General features: G+C 36.5%; 1 protein-coding gene across 15 annotated transcripts in view; it reads right to left on the bottom strand.

Moving 5' to 3' along the window:
• COLEC10 (collectin subfamily member 10) overlaps positions 1-14,154 on the bottom strand; it is a 484,235-nt gene that overhangs the window by 119,044 nt on the left and 351,037 nt on the right. The window contains exons 8-10 of one of the 15 annotated variants that reach the window (XM_081505289.1): positions 13,280-13,346; positions 2,980-3,070; positions 1,466-1,690 (exon numbers count right to left, since the gene is read on the bottom strand). The exons of 13 other annotated variants lie outside the window; for them this stretch is intronic. The gene's annotated coding sequence lies outside the window, so the exon portion shown is untranslated. The remainder of the gene's footprint in view (positions 1-1,465; positions 1,691-2,979; positions 3,071-13,279; positions 13,347-14,154) is intronic. One more of the 15 variants, XM_081505284.1, reaches the window with a different exon arrangement.

Genomic DNA, 14,154 nt, shown 5'->3' with positions numbered 1-14,154 from the left:
ACCTAACATATTACTGGTGCTGGATAAGCATTTGTTCCCACCTCAAATCCCTCAAAAACCACTGGTTCATTTGGGTTAACGATGTTACCCTGAAGGAAGAGTGAAGACCAATTCCAACTGGGCATTTTATTACCAAGTGCAGTAGAAAGTAATTAAAATCAAATGTATACCCTTGTTTTGTTCTTTGGTTTGAATGCATTCATCTTGTTTTTAAAAATTGTCAATGACAATGGAGGAAAAAAGCTGTATGAAAGGTATTAGAATGTTTATATTCCTCAGCCTACTGAAAATATCATTTTAAAAGTAGAAGCTTAAGAAAAATTTGATAGTGTTTAATTTGAAGAAATGAACTCTTAGACAAGTATTGCTTTGATTCCCTCAACGAGATTTTTGCTGATAAATGAACATAATCTCATGTATTATATACAGAGACTCCTTTAAAAATCTGCCTCCATTAGCCTTTTAAAAATGTCATCTTTTACTCATCCACATCACGGTTTTTCTCCCTCAAATAGCCCCTAATTACTAGAAAGGAAAGAAGAAAAAGGACTAGGATATGAACTGTATTACTTTTCAGAATCTAGAAATCTGCTTAAGATGTATTTTCATAATTATAGCTTACACAAATATCCTGGAAGTAAAAGACTCTGAGTATTTCTAATTATCTTACAGATTATCAAGTTAGAAGAGAAAATGGCCAAAATACTTAACTGAGCATCTTCTTGTGAGGATCAAACTGATTAAATAACCTTTATGAGCAAAAGAGAATTTCCACATTTGCATCATAAATGGATCTATTAACTTTTAAACAATCTTTTTATTTTGTATTGGGGTATAGTCTCTTAACTTTTAATATTGTTTTAAAGTTTGAGAGCTATAAAAGTTATAACTTTTAAATGGCTTTACTCATACCACATATAAATTACTTTTTAGTCAGAAAAGACATTTCAGATTTATTTCATGACAAGCCAGCCACAAGGTGTTACTTTTAGTCCCACTTAGCAGACAGCTAGAAACTGAATATCATAGATGTAAGTAATCTGTCCAGGATATACTTCAAATAAGTGGAATGAATAGTTTGAACTTGAGCCTGGGTCTCTTGAGCCCACTTTGGCAATGCTTTTCACTATTCACTTTGCCTGAGACTTATAGGACTTTGATTTGAGTCCCATGTTAGTTGCTTCTGGGCAGTCAACTTTGGGTAAGTCAACTAACTTCTCTGAAGCTCAGGTATCTTTTTTTAAATTTAATTTAATTTTTCAATATTGTACAATTTTATTTGTCAATTGCATCTCAATATAGGGATGGTGGGAAACCTCATCTCATTCCTTGCCATCACTCCCCCAAACTGCTCTTGAGGAGGACCTGGCACAACCCACCCATGAAATCTCCGGCTGAGACCCTGGCAGAAAACAGACTGCTTCACGCATTAGCAGCCCAGAGTTATTTTGGGTCTGCCACTTACCAGCAATGTGTGCTTGTGTGGGTCACTTAACCTTTCTGGGCTTCTGCTTCTTATCTATAAATCTACGAGGCTGGGCTGAAGACTTGAGTATCTGCCAGATCCTTCTTGTCCCAGTGTTCTCTGATCCAACTTATGAACCAATAATAAGGATTCCCAAACTAAAACAAAGTCAATGTTGCCTCCAATTTGGAATGCACTGACGTGATGTTACTAGATTTAGTGTATCTGTGGAGAGGGGAAAAAAAAAAACAGTTTACTGGCAGCCTGGGTGAGTCAAAAGGCCAAGCTATTTTTGGTAAAGACCACTAAACAGGCTTGGGCATTTATATGCATTTTCTCAGCAACAGGACACAGGCATCTTGTCCACATTCCAGGGAAAGACCTACCAACACCTTTGCTACAGTCCAACAGTGAAATAAACATACTTAGCTGCATAAGGACAACTCACAGTGAATGCTGGGGGGGGGGGGGGTTGTTTGTTTGTTTGTTTTTAAGGTTGCTTATGCTTTGCAGTCTGCAAGTTGGTTATCTTATCAAGTTGGTAGTCATCAGGTGGGACTCACAGCTTCAGCAGGGGAGTTAAGAAGCATTTCTGGACTACTTTTTTTCCACTTGCCTATACTAAATTGAATTAAGACACCTTATAAAGATTCCTGTGGTCAGGGCTAAGAGATACAGTGACCATCGTGTATAGAGTTCGGATGACAACTTTGTAAATGACAGGCTGACAAATGGTCTTTCTAATACATAATGATGATTAGGATAAAGAATATGTTTTCCTTTTATCATCAAAACTTTTGACATTTTAGGTAGTGCACCTCTGATGGAGAGAGCTAACTCCAGGATGTAAAGTAACACTTACTGATGCTAAGTCACCCTACTGGGTGGTACATTTGGAAACCGCCAAGAGAATCAATTCTAAAAGTTCTCTTCACCAAGAAAAAACTTTCCTTGTATCTATGAGAGCTGATGGATGATAAAACTTATGGTGATTATCTTTTCACAATATGTCAGTCAAGTCACAATGCTATAGACATTAAACTTACACAGGGCTGTCTGTCAGTGATGACTCAGTAGAATTGAAAGGAAAAAAGTTTATAAGGAAAATGTTTAATGAAAATTAATCAATTTTAGAAAAAAAGTGCTAACGCCCATAGTTAGCACGTTAATGAGGCAGCAAAATACAACATTTAGAAGTGAGAATTTGAAAATCACAGTGTTGAAATGTGAACTCCAGCTCTGTCTCTTTTATTCACTCTGACACCTCGGGCAAGAGATAGCCTCTGGGAGACTCAGTTTTCCTATCTGTATGATGGTGAGAATCATTGCACCTAATGTGAATATAAATACACATATAATGCAGTCAGCATACGGGCTAATGCATAAGCACTAAGTCAACACTATCAGCAATAATAATCTATTACAAAAGTAAACTTTGAATTATGCTTTGTATAATTATATACTTTGTATCTTTTGTATTAGGTATTGTATTGTAAAAAGTTAACCAGATTTACCCTCAACTCTGCTAACCATGAGCCTCTGAAGACACAGGGGCTTGGTCAAGCCATCTTCCAACCACCAGGGAACTGAGAAATGGAGGTGACACTGAGAAAACAGATGGAAGAAATGTGGAAAGAAAAGTCAGGCTGCTAAAGCATTATTTATACTATAGTATCAGTTACATTATTGATCAAGGAAAAGAAAGTTTAGTCTTGAAATGTTCAGTTGTGTAAGCTAAGGAGTTCTCTATTTTAGTTGAGCCAGCTTGAGATATATCTTATGCTACTTACAAACAAACAAACAAACAAAAAAACACCAAACCAATGCCTATTAGATCCTTGCTAAAAATGCAGTTTCCTTGACCTTCCAATCTTCAAGCTCTAATCTTCAAGAGTGGTTCTAAGGAATTCAGAATCCTTAACGAGGTCCTCAAATGATTCTCCTACAAAACCAGTGTTAGGGACTGAACTGCGTATCCCCCAAATTCATTTATTGAAATCATCACTCCAAAATGGCAACCCACTCCAGTATTCTTGCCTGGAGAACCCCATGGGCAGAGGAGACTGGCAGGCTATAGTCCTTGGGGTAGCAAGAGTTGGACATGACTTAGCGACTAAACCAACCAACCAAACAGTACCTCAGAAGATGACTGTATGTGGAGACAGGGTTTTTAAAGAGGTTTTAAAGTGAAATGAGGCCATTAGGGTGACCTCTTATTCAATACAACTGATGTCCTTATGAAAAGAGATCAGGACAATTAGGACACAAACATACAGTGGGGAGACCATGTGAAGACACAGGAGAAGACAGACACGTACAAGCCAAAGAGGCCTCAGGAGAAATCAGCTCTGATGATACCTCCGTCTGGAATTGGACAAAATAAACTGCTGTTGTTTAAGCCACCCAGTTGGTGGTACTTTGCTACCACAGTCCTAGAAAATGAAGATAATCAGCTATGGGAAACATCAATTCTGGAACTCCTCACTCCATGTCAACATCTGGTTTGCAACCTTTCAGGCAAGCAATCCTGCAGCCTTTGTTTGAATCTCCCTGCAAAGGGAATCCTTAAAATTCTAGCATTACCTATCTCATCTTGGAACTGCTCAGTGTGAGAAAATCTTCCTTACTTTACACTGAAATTTATGTTATCATAACAGTTAAGCTTCCTAATGATAACACTGGGACATGCTAAGATTCTAAAGCGGTTTCAGAACAGTCAAAGAAAGCATTTTACTTGCTGAAAGTTTAATGCTATGTTTACTACTGACGGTATAATATTTGATTTGAATATTCTAGCTTTTAATTAACATAGGATATTTGACAAATATTATTTGATTATAACCAGCACTCTCAATTTACTGATCATTCTGGATAAAACAGAGTTTATCGTAGTTTCTAAAATAAAAATATTATGTGTGAAGTTTTCTTCCCCAGGGGATTTTGAACTTCTGAAGTGCAATCAACAAATGATGATAAAATCTCAGTAAGTTTGGCTGCATTGTCCTTTCTAAGGTCAGATCCTTTAGCTTCAGAGGAAATGCTTGCTGCATACAATTTCTACCTGCAATCCGCAGGCTGCCTATTCCTATAAACCTATAGGTAATACTCCTGTCAGGAAGTAATATTTTTACTGTTTTATTTAAAATAGTCCTATCAACTGTTTTACTGAAACAATGATTATTTTGGACAGGTTCTGCCCAGTGGAGTTGTTTAAACTGATTCAATTACCTGTGTAATTGACCTCCAAAGCTTTCCCATTTTAAAGAGATATTTCTCATTTTAAAGCAGACACTGACGGTCAGGCTAAAGTTGAATAAAGGTCCTTTCACTTCAGCTGACTCTACTGAAACTCGTATTAATAGTGTAATGATAGTAATAATAATAACTAACATTTATTAACTGCTTACAGTGATTCTGTAGTGGGCTTTATACATATTGCCTTATTTAATACAATTACCCCTTGATAGAGGTTGTATGTACTATCAGCGTTTTACAGATGAATCTCAGAGAAGTTTTATAACTCCAAATCACACACTTTAGTAAGTAGCCGAACTAAGCTCCTTACCAAGCTTGATTTGGCTTTAAGGTCTTGCTCTCATTGACTGTGTGCATTCCACAAAGAGAATACACAGTCTGAGAAAAGAAAAATTTATCCTCTCGACAACATCTGTATAACATCTGTAAAACAGGGATATTAACACTTGCCCCTTGAGATTGTTGTAAAGATTAAATATGGATGTAATTTATTTCAGTATCTGGCCCTAGTTCTTGGCACACATTTCTTCAGTGCTTTATAAATGTCAATTTTCTCTTTTTCAGCAACTTTTGCCCATGTATTTCCAGGGCGCCGATCTGGGCCACATGAGAAAATCTACAACTAGAAAGTACAGCTAATTCTGACTTCCTTGAGTTTATATCCAAGTGTAAAGGCAAAAGACTGTGATATGAAAAAGTTACAAAATAATCTATTTTAATGAGCGCTGAGAGCAGGGTTTTTGTAGTCAGAATACACTGGATTTGTACTCTATCTCCACTATTTCCACCCACCATTTGTAAAATCTTGGACCAGTTACTTTCCCTTTAAAGGTCTGAGCATTCTTGTCTGTAGCACAAGGATCTACGTCATGAGGTTGATATGAGGATTTTAACAACCACTCTTCATTGGTGTTAATTTGTTCCAGGGGGGGCTGTGAGAAATGTGCTTACTGTATCTCACTTAATCCTTACAACAAGGATGAAATATGCTCTAGTTCACGATTCTCATGTTGAGATAATCAAGACACAGGGAGGTAAATATTTGATGAATGTCACTTGGACAGTAAGTGTCATAGCTGGGGTGCTTTTTCAGGCAGTGTGGCTTTATAGCCCATTTTCCTAACATACTATACAACACTGACTTTGAGATTATAAATGATATATGAGATGTTTAGGAAATATTTTAAATGCTAAAAAACAGTTTATTATAATTTGTTGTTTACTCGCTAAGTCACGTCCAACTCTTTCGCAACCCCATGGAGTGTAACCCACCAGGCTCCTCTGTTGATGGGATTTCTCAGGCAAGAATACTGAAGTAGGTTGCCATTTCCTTCTCAAGGGGATCTTCCTGACCCAGGGATCGAACCCATGTCTCCTGCATTGGCAGACAAATTCTGTACCACTGAACCACCAGGTAAGCCCATTAATTTGTAAAAATAAAAGCAAACTAATTAAACAGTTCTTCCTTGGGCTGAAAGGAAAGAATAAAAGGTTGTCCAATTTGTGAGGATAATAATGCCTTTAAGCACAATGAATAGCACTATGGTTTTGGTTTTTTTTATCCCCTAAAAGAAAGAAAGCTCCATGTCTATGAAGTTGATGACCTTTCCAGACTTTTTCAAGATTCTTGCTTCTTCTTCACGTCATTTTAAAGATAACTTCCAATTTGATGACTGTTCTCATTAGCTCTGGGCCACTTGGCTTGCTTTTTCTAACAAAGGTCCACAGAAAAATCATGCATGGCAGATGTGATTTCCTTGAAGTTCTCAGTGGTCTAATCTGCCTTGATGTGGTTCCTTTCATGGTTTTACATGGCACTTGTGGGACATAAGTGGGCATAAGGCCAGCTAGGCTATATTGTGTCTATTTGTTTTCTCTTCAAATGAAGATTGTGTTTAAATGAAAAATTGTGTTCCAGGAACAAATTATTTCCCTTTGAAGCACTATCTCCTAACATAACATTTGAAGGTTTTGTGGAGAGAAATAATTTGTATTCTTATACAGTTCTCCATGTTAATTGTGCCCTTCCATTTACAGTGGAGAAGGAGAAATTCAGATCCATCCTCCATTCTTCAATATTAAGACAGGATCTACACAGAAAGGCTGGTAGTTTTAAAAAATCATTTTCCAGATTACATACTCTCCACACAAGTATGTATATATATATATATACATACACATATATATGTATGTGTGTGTGTGTATACAACGTAGGTAAGAAAAAATTTTTCTCTCTTTCCTACTTCAGTTCTCTTCCTCTTCCTAGGAGTATATTCTTCTCAGGTGTTTTGGTATATTTCCCTGCAATGCAGGAGACCTGGGTTCAATCCCTGGGTTGGGAAGATCCCCTGGAGAAAGGAAAGGCTACCCACTCCAGTATTCTGACCTGGAGAATTCCATGGACTGTATAGTCCATGGGGTCCCAAAGAGTCAGACATCATGTTCTTTTTAATGATCTCAAATTCTTCAGTATAGGTATAAGCTTGCTGATACATTTTTCTTTTTTAATCTATCATTTTCCCTCTAGTGTTTCAGAAGTTATATGTCCTCTTTCTAACTCCCATACTGTTGCTGCCCTTACAGTTTTATAGTATGTACAGACATAGCTCCTTTTATTGCACTTTGCTTCATTGTGCTTCAGACACATTGCATGTTTTTGTTTTTTTTTTTTAATAGATTGAAGGTTTGTGGCAACCTTGCATTGAGCAAGTCTGTCAGCAACATTTTGCCAACAGCATTATTTCATTATTGTTAAATTAAGGTATGTTCAGTGTTTTTTTTAGACATAATCCTATTCCATACTTAATGAATTACAGTATATCAGTATAATATAAAGGTAACTTTCACACGCACTGAGAAACCAAAAAATTCATGTGACTTATTTTATTGTCATATTCACTTTATTGTGGCGGCCTGAAACTGAATCTCAAGGCAGTACCTCTTAAGTACATAGAGAGTATATGAAATCTATTACTATCTAGAGCTAGTGTGTGTATATACCTTACCCATAAGAAAAGAAAAATTTTGCTTACATTTTATCCTTTGTCACATGCTACTAGCACACTGATACAACCCGAGAATTTTCAAGATTATGATTTTACTCATTGTTCCAAGATTTTCTTTGTCTTTAGTGTTCTGCAGCTTGAATATGTTATGCCATGTATGAAGGTGTTTTTGGTGTTTATCCTGCTTGGTATTCTAAGATTCCTGGATCTGTGGTTTGATATCTGTCACTAATTTTAAAATTGTTACTGCAGCTATGAAAATTTTAAATGGTGACTGCAGCCATAAAATTAAAAGATGCTTGTTCCTTGGAAGAAAAGTTATGACCAACCTAGACAGCATATTAAAAAGCAGAGACATTACTTTGCCAACAAAGGTCTGTATAGTCAAAGCTATGGTTTTTCCAGTAGTCATGTATGGATGTGAGAGTTGGAACATAAAAAGGCTGAGCACCGAAAAATTGATACTTTTGAGCTGTGGAGTTGGAGAAGACTCTTGAGAGTCCCTTGGACTGTAAGGAGATCCAATCAGTCCATCCTAAAGGAAATCAGTCCTGAATATTCATTGGAAGGGCTGATGTTGAAGCTGAAACTCCAATACTTTGGCCACCTGATGCAAAGAACTGACTCACTGGAAAAGACCCTGATGCTGGGAAAGATTGAAGGCGGGAGGAGAAGGGGACGACAGAGGATGAGATGGTTGGATGGCATCACCAACTCACTGGACATGAGTTTGAGCAAGCTCCAGGAGTTGGTGATGGACAGGCAAGCCTGGTGTGCCACAGTCCATGGGGTCGCAAAGAGTAGGACATGACTGAGTGACTGAACAATAGCAACTAATTTTAAAAAACTTTTAAGCATCAGTACTTCAAGTATCTCTTCTTCTCCATTCTCTTTTTCTTTTCCTTCTGATATTCCAGTTATGGGTATGTTGCATCTTTTGATATTATTTGATGTATTCTGTTTTATGTATATTGCTCTGTTTTGTTCATTATTTTTTTCTCTTTGTATTTCAGTTTGGGAAATTTGAACTATTTTCAACTTCACTGATCCTTTCCTCAGCCATGTCCAGTCTACTAATCAATCCATCAAATACATTCTTCACTTCCGTTACTTTGTTTTTTATTTGTAGCATTTTCATTTGATTCTTTCTTAGGAGAGTCATCTCTGTGCTTACATTATCCACCTGTTCCTTCACACTGTCTACTTTTTCCCATTAGAACCTTTAATTTAGTTATTTAAAATTCTCTAATAGTCTGTCATATCTGACTCTGGAGTTTGCCATGTGACCCTGGTTCTCTAGTGGGTCCAAAAAAACTGGCTGATTTTTAGTCTGTTCAGCTTTTTCTTGTTATAAGGGCAGATATGTTGACTTCTAAGCTCTACCTCTTAGAGCTGAAATCAGAGCACTATTATTCTGAAGAAAATGTTTTACTGGTTTTGTTGCTTATAAATGTTTCTGATGAAACGCAGCTTGAAGTTTTTTTTAAAGTTTGTTGAAATATAACTTTAATAAACATTTCCAATAGAGTTTGCAGTGATAAATGTTCCAAGTCTAGGCATTTCTTCCTCTGTCATTATTTCACCATTTATGTGAACGATAATTGGTCTGGGCATTAAATTCAAGGCTCGTAATCTTTTTTCTCAGCATACTGAAGATACTGCTTAAATGTTTTCTTGAGCCAGTTTTTTAAATGAGCATTCTGTACCAGTCTTTCTTGTTCCTTTGTAAGTCCCCTGTTTTTCTCTCTGGAAGCTTTTGGAATTTTCTCTTTATACATACATGGAGTTCTAAAGTTCCACTTAGAATATATATGTGTGGTTCTTTTTTCCACTCTCCAGAAGCAGTTCCACAAGCAGTCCCATTGTACATTAGGTATAATGTAAGTCCACGTGCTTGACGCACAGTGAGGCCAAAAACAATACCAAAACATCAGAGTTTGGAGCAGAGAAAGGTTTATTGCAGGGCCATGCAAGGAGACTGGTGGCTCAAGCCTTAAAAACCCCAAACTCCTTCTGAAAACTTTCAGCAAATCACTTTTATAGGGAAGGTGGCGGTGCAGGGAGTGGGGGTGGGGATTAGTTGTTGTAAACATCTTGGTGTCAGATCCTTTGTTCTTGCACTCAGGTCACAAGGTTCTGGAAACCTCACCAAAACAAATGTGATTATCTGTTCTGACAAGAAAGGACAAAGGTCCCAAGGCTGAATTTTGTCCTCCGAGGTTCATGTCCTCCACGGCACATGGCACGTGGGGCTTCCTAACCGTTGTTTGGTAGCGCAGTTGTTAAGATGCTGCTCTTCAACTGCAGCGGGTGTAGGTCTGATCCCTGGTTGGGTAACTAAGATCGCACATGCCATGCTGCATGGCCAGAAAGAAAAAGAAAAGGCAAGCCAGACTGAGAGAAAAAATATTGACAATACCTATAGCTGAAAAAAGATTGGTATCTAGAATATATAAAGTATACTTACAACTCAAATACAAGCTACAAATTAATTTTTTTAAATGGCCAAAAGATTTAGCCAGACACATCATGAAAATATATATGTTTGAATAGTTAATAGGCACATGAAAAGAGGTTTAAAATGATTCATCATTAGATTTTGATTATGCAAATCAAAACTCCTACTGAAAGGAGATGCCTAGCAACCACGAGAATAGCTCAAATTAAAAATATTGATGCCACCAAGTGGTGGCAAGAATTTGAAGCAACTAGAACTCTCATAGTTCTGGTGGAATTGCAAAATCATATGGTCACTTTGAATGACAGTGTAGCAGTGTCTTACGAAGTTAGACATACACATTATATGAACCAACAATTGTACTTCTAGCTATTTACCTAAGAGAAATGAAAACATCTGACCACACTATGACTTCTACATGAATTTTCACAGCAGTACTTTTTTAGTAAAAATAAAAAAAAACTAGAAACAACCCAAATATCCAATAGATAGTGAGAAGATGAATATTGTGGTACATCCATACTATGAAATATAACTCAACCATAAACAGGAAGAAAATACTGATAAACAAAACAACAGTGATGAAAATTAAACCATTATGCTGAAAGAAAGAAGCCAGACATGAAAGCGTATCTACTTTATAAGTTCTTACATGTGAAGGTCTGTGTAAATCACATCTAATCTTTACAGATTAGACAGAAAACAGATAAATGGTTGCCTGAGACCTGAATGGGGAGAATGACTGAAATGAAGCACAAGGAAACTTTCTTGGGTGATAAATTAACATATGTTCAGTATCTATATGTGTATGCTCTATATCTTGATGGTTACATTATTATAGGTATTTATCAAAACTCATTCAACTATACACTAAAGTACATATAATTTGGTAGGTAGATTATACCTCAATAAAGCTGATTCAAATAAAAACAATCCCTGAGAACAATAAAAATGCAAAGAGTTAACCTGTGAAAGATGGAAATTTTTAGGAAAAATAAAATGCTTTTATCCAGCATTTGACAGACATCCACATTTTAAATATGTATTAAACCAGGTCTGTGAACTCCTCAGATGATAAGAATGATCTTGGAAGAATACAAATAAAATGTCCTGAAAACTGGAAGTTTTTTAAGTGTGATATTTGAGAACTTTCCAAATTTTCTGAATTGATAAGATGCTGAAGTCCTCTAATGTTTAGAAAATGTTGACATCATATTGATTTATTACAATTAATCATATTATAAATTCCTTTGATAAAATTGATGTTTGTGATCTTTGTTGAAATATCTGAATTATGAAAGTAGAAATTAAAATTAAGTTCAAATATGCATTATTAATACAAGAAGAAAAGCAACAAACTGGGTTCTGTCCTTGGCTCCATGTTACCTAGATATATGAACTTGCAATGAGTCATCTCTACGCCACTTCAATTTGTAGTGTGTGAAATCCAAGTGTGGCTTACATTTTTTGGATCTTTCCACTAATTAAACCCCTCTATTAACGGCCCTAACTCAAGACTACAATTTTATGTTTGGCTCTAGAAGGATTTGTGTAACCGTAAGAGGGCAGCATTCCATTTAAACAAATTCTTACACAATTTCCTGTAAGTGTTCAGTACACTACAGTTACAGGACTTGAGATTGGCATAATATTCGCTAATATTAACCCCCTTAGGATTATGTTAAGAAAAGTAATTTGTCAGTATTAAGTATGAATACACAAATTTATCACAACTAGAGGCACAAGGGAGTCATTTCTGGCTATCAGGCTTGCATTTATTTAAGTTGAGGAGATCATGTTTCTGTCTCATCAGTACTATAACCTATTAAAACACACTTGTCAACCCAATTAAGGGTGGAAATTTGAGTGCTAGTATGTAGATTTAGAAAGAGATATTTTCTATGGATTCTGTGTAAACTGCTATGTTCAGGGTTGCAACTATTTCAAAATCAGCATGGCTGTCCCACATCAAAATCACATTTCAGGAATAAGAGGTAAAGTGAGAAAAGAAAAGAGGATAAAGAGTCATTTATGGATGAGAATTTACTTGGATCTTATTTGGTGCTCAACACAGTTTTAAAGAAGTGGAAGACCTAGAAACTACTATTAAGGCACTTAGACTATTTAAAGAAACCGAATACATATTCCTTAAACAGTAAAAGATAATTGACGAAAAATAGATTCCATCACAGGGAAAGGGATTCTAATTTTCTGTATCAATGTTCCAACCGTTAGCAACTTTATCTACTTTATAAGCCCATTAGTTGATAGGAACAGAAGGCCATGGAGGCTTGCACAGCTCAAGATTATAGTAACAACTTCATGGTTTGTGGAACTAAACACCCCATCTCCTGGTCATGCATCTCAACCTGGGAATGTACCTTTTCTCTCTTCTTGGCCTGCAGTTCATCCTTCCTCTACACAACGTTGAAGTATCTTTTCACTGTCTTAGAAAACCACCATCATCTTTCATAGTTAGAGGAAAGAAATGTTCAATAGTTTGGAAAGAAAAGGTCCAAGTACAGGAAACTCAAGGAACATTTACCATTTCTAGGCTATGTCTATGCCTAAAGGACAAACTGTCACCCTCTTGGCTTACTAGGGATGTCTGAAGAATCAAATCAAAGAAGATTTGATTTGCTTAAAATCACTCTTTTCATTACACTCATTAGTGTATATGGAGACAGAAATGGCAACCCATTTCAGTATTCTTGCCTGGAGAATTCCATGGGCAGAAGAACCTGGTGGGCTACAGTCCATGGGGTCACAAAGAGTCAGACATGACTGAGTGACCTACACATTAGTGTATATGGCTTCTCACAATAATGGAGTGAATATTAGCAAATAACTAGTATGACAACTAGTATGACAACCCACTCCAGTACTCTTGCCTGGAAAATCCCAGGGACGGTGGAGCCTGCTGGGCTGCCATCTATGGGGTCGCACAGAGTCAGACACGACTGAGGTGACTTAGCAGTAGCAGTAGCAGTATGACAAATCATACAAGAATCATCTTTTCTTTGAAAAGAACATTTATGCCTGAAATAGAGCCTTGCTTGGGCAAAATTATTCATAGGATGACACAACAGAACTTACAAGTTGAGGGAATTTGGAAATGCTCTATAAGTTCACATCTTGCTACAAGACAAGAGGAAAGTCATGCCTAAAAATGAGAAAAAAAAAAGGTCATTTGATATAAATGTTACTCTAATTTTACTCTTTCATTTTAACATTTAAAATGTATTCCAATATAGTGTTAGCATGTTAGAAAAGGTAAATTGCTTTTATCTTGACCTTCTGCTTTATTGTTTTGCCTCAGCTTTTATTATAGAATTGTTATTGCTATGGAAATGTTAACTTCCTGTTTGTATTTCTGGAGTCCTGAAGGGCATGGAAGTTGGCCAGTTTAAGCTTTATTAGGGAGCTACTGAGAGAAAAATGTCTGCAGCATTTTTGCTTTGTTCTGCTGCATTTCACAAAATGAAAATCTGTCCATTAAATGTAAATTATGTGGTCAATGCTATAGCAATGTCTCCCTTTTCTCCCAGTAAAACTCTATAAACCTTAAGCTCATTTAGGTTAATTATGAAGATCCACAATTGCTACATCTAAACCAATATGAAAACTTGAATCTAACCAGTCTCAAAATGTATATGCCTCTCTGGATTGCAGATGAGAGTCATGGATAAGGCTGGGTAATCTTTTCAGTGGAGAGCTGAGACTTTGGCTTTCCAGGTTCATAAATCTGCTTTTGTGAGTTTACCTAAATTTTAGCTCCAATGTTTCTTTATAAACAAGAACATCACTTTACTGATTACTAAGGGAGATACGAAAACAGTGGGAATGAACAACTCTAGTGATCAGATTGCTTATGCCCAACAGCTCTGCATTCACAGTCCTGCCTAAGAACAAGGTAATTAGAAAACTGACTGAGTGATAGAAAAGTTGCTTAATGAGATAGCAGTAAAGGG

Source organism: Giraffa tippelskirchi, chromosome 6, assembly GCF_054371585.1.
Source record: "Giraffa tippelskirchi isolate mGirTip1 chromosome 6, T2T-mGirTip1v1.2.pri, whole genome shotgun sequence".
Taxonomy (NCBI): domain Eukaryota; kingdom Metazoa; phylum Chordata; class Mammalia; order Artiodactyla; family Giraffidae; genus Giraffa; species Giraffa tippelskirchi.
The sequence above is the reverse complement of the archived record's forward strand: the minus strand, read 5'-3'. Positions and strand labels throughout refer to the sequence as shown.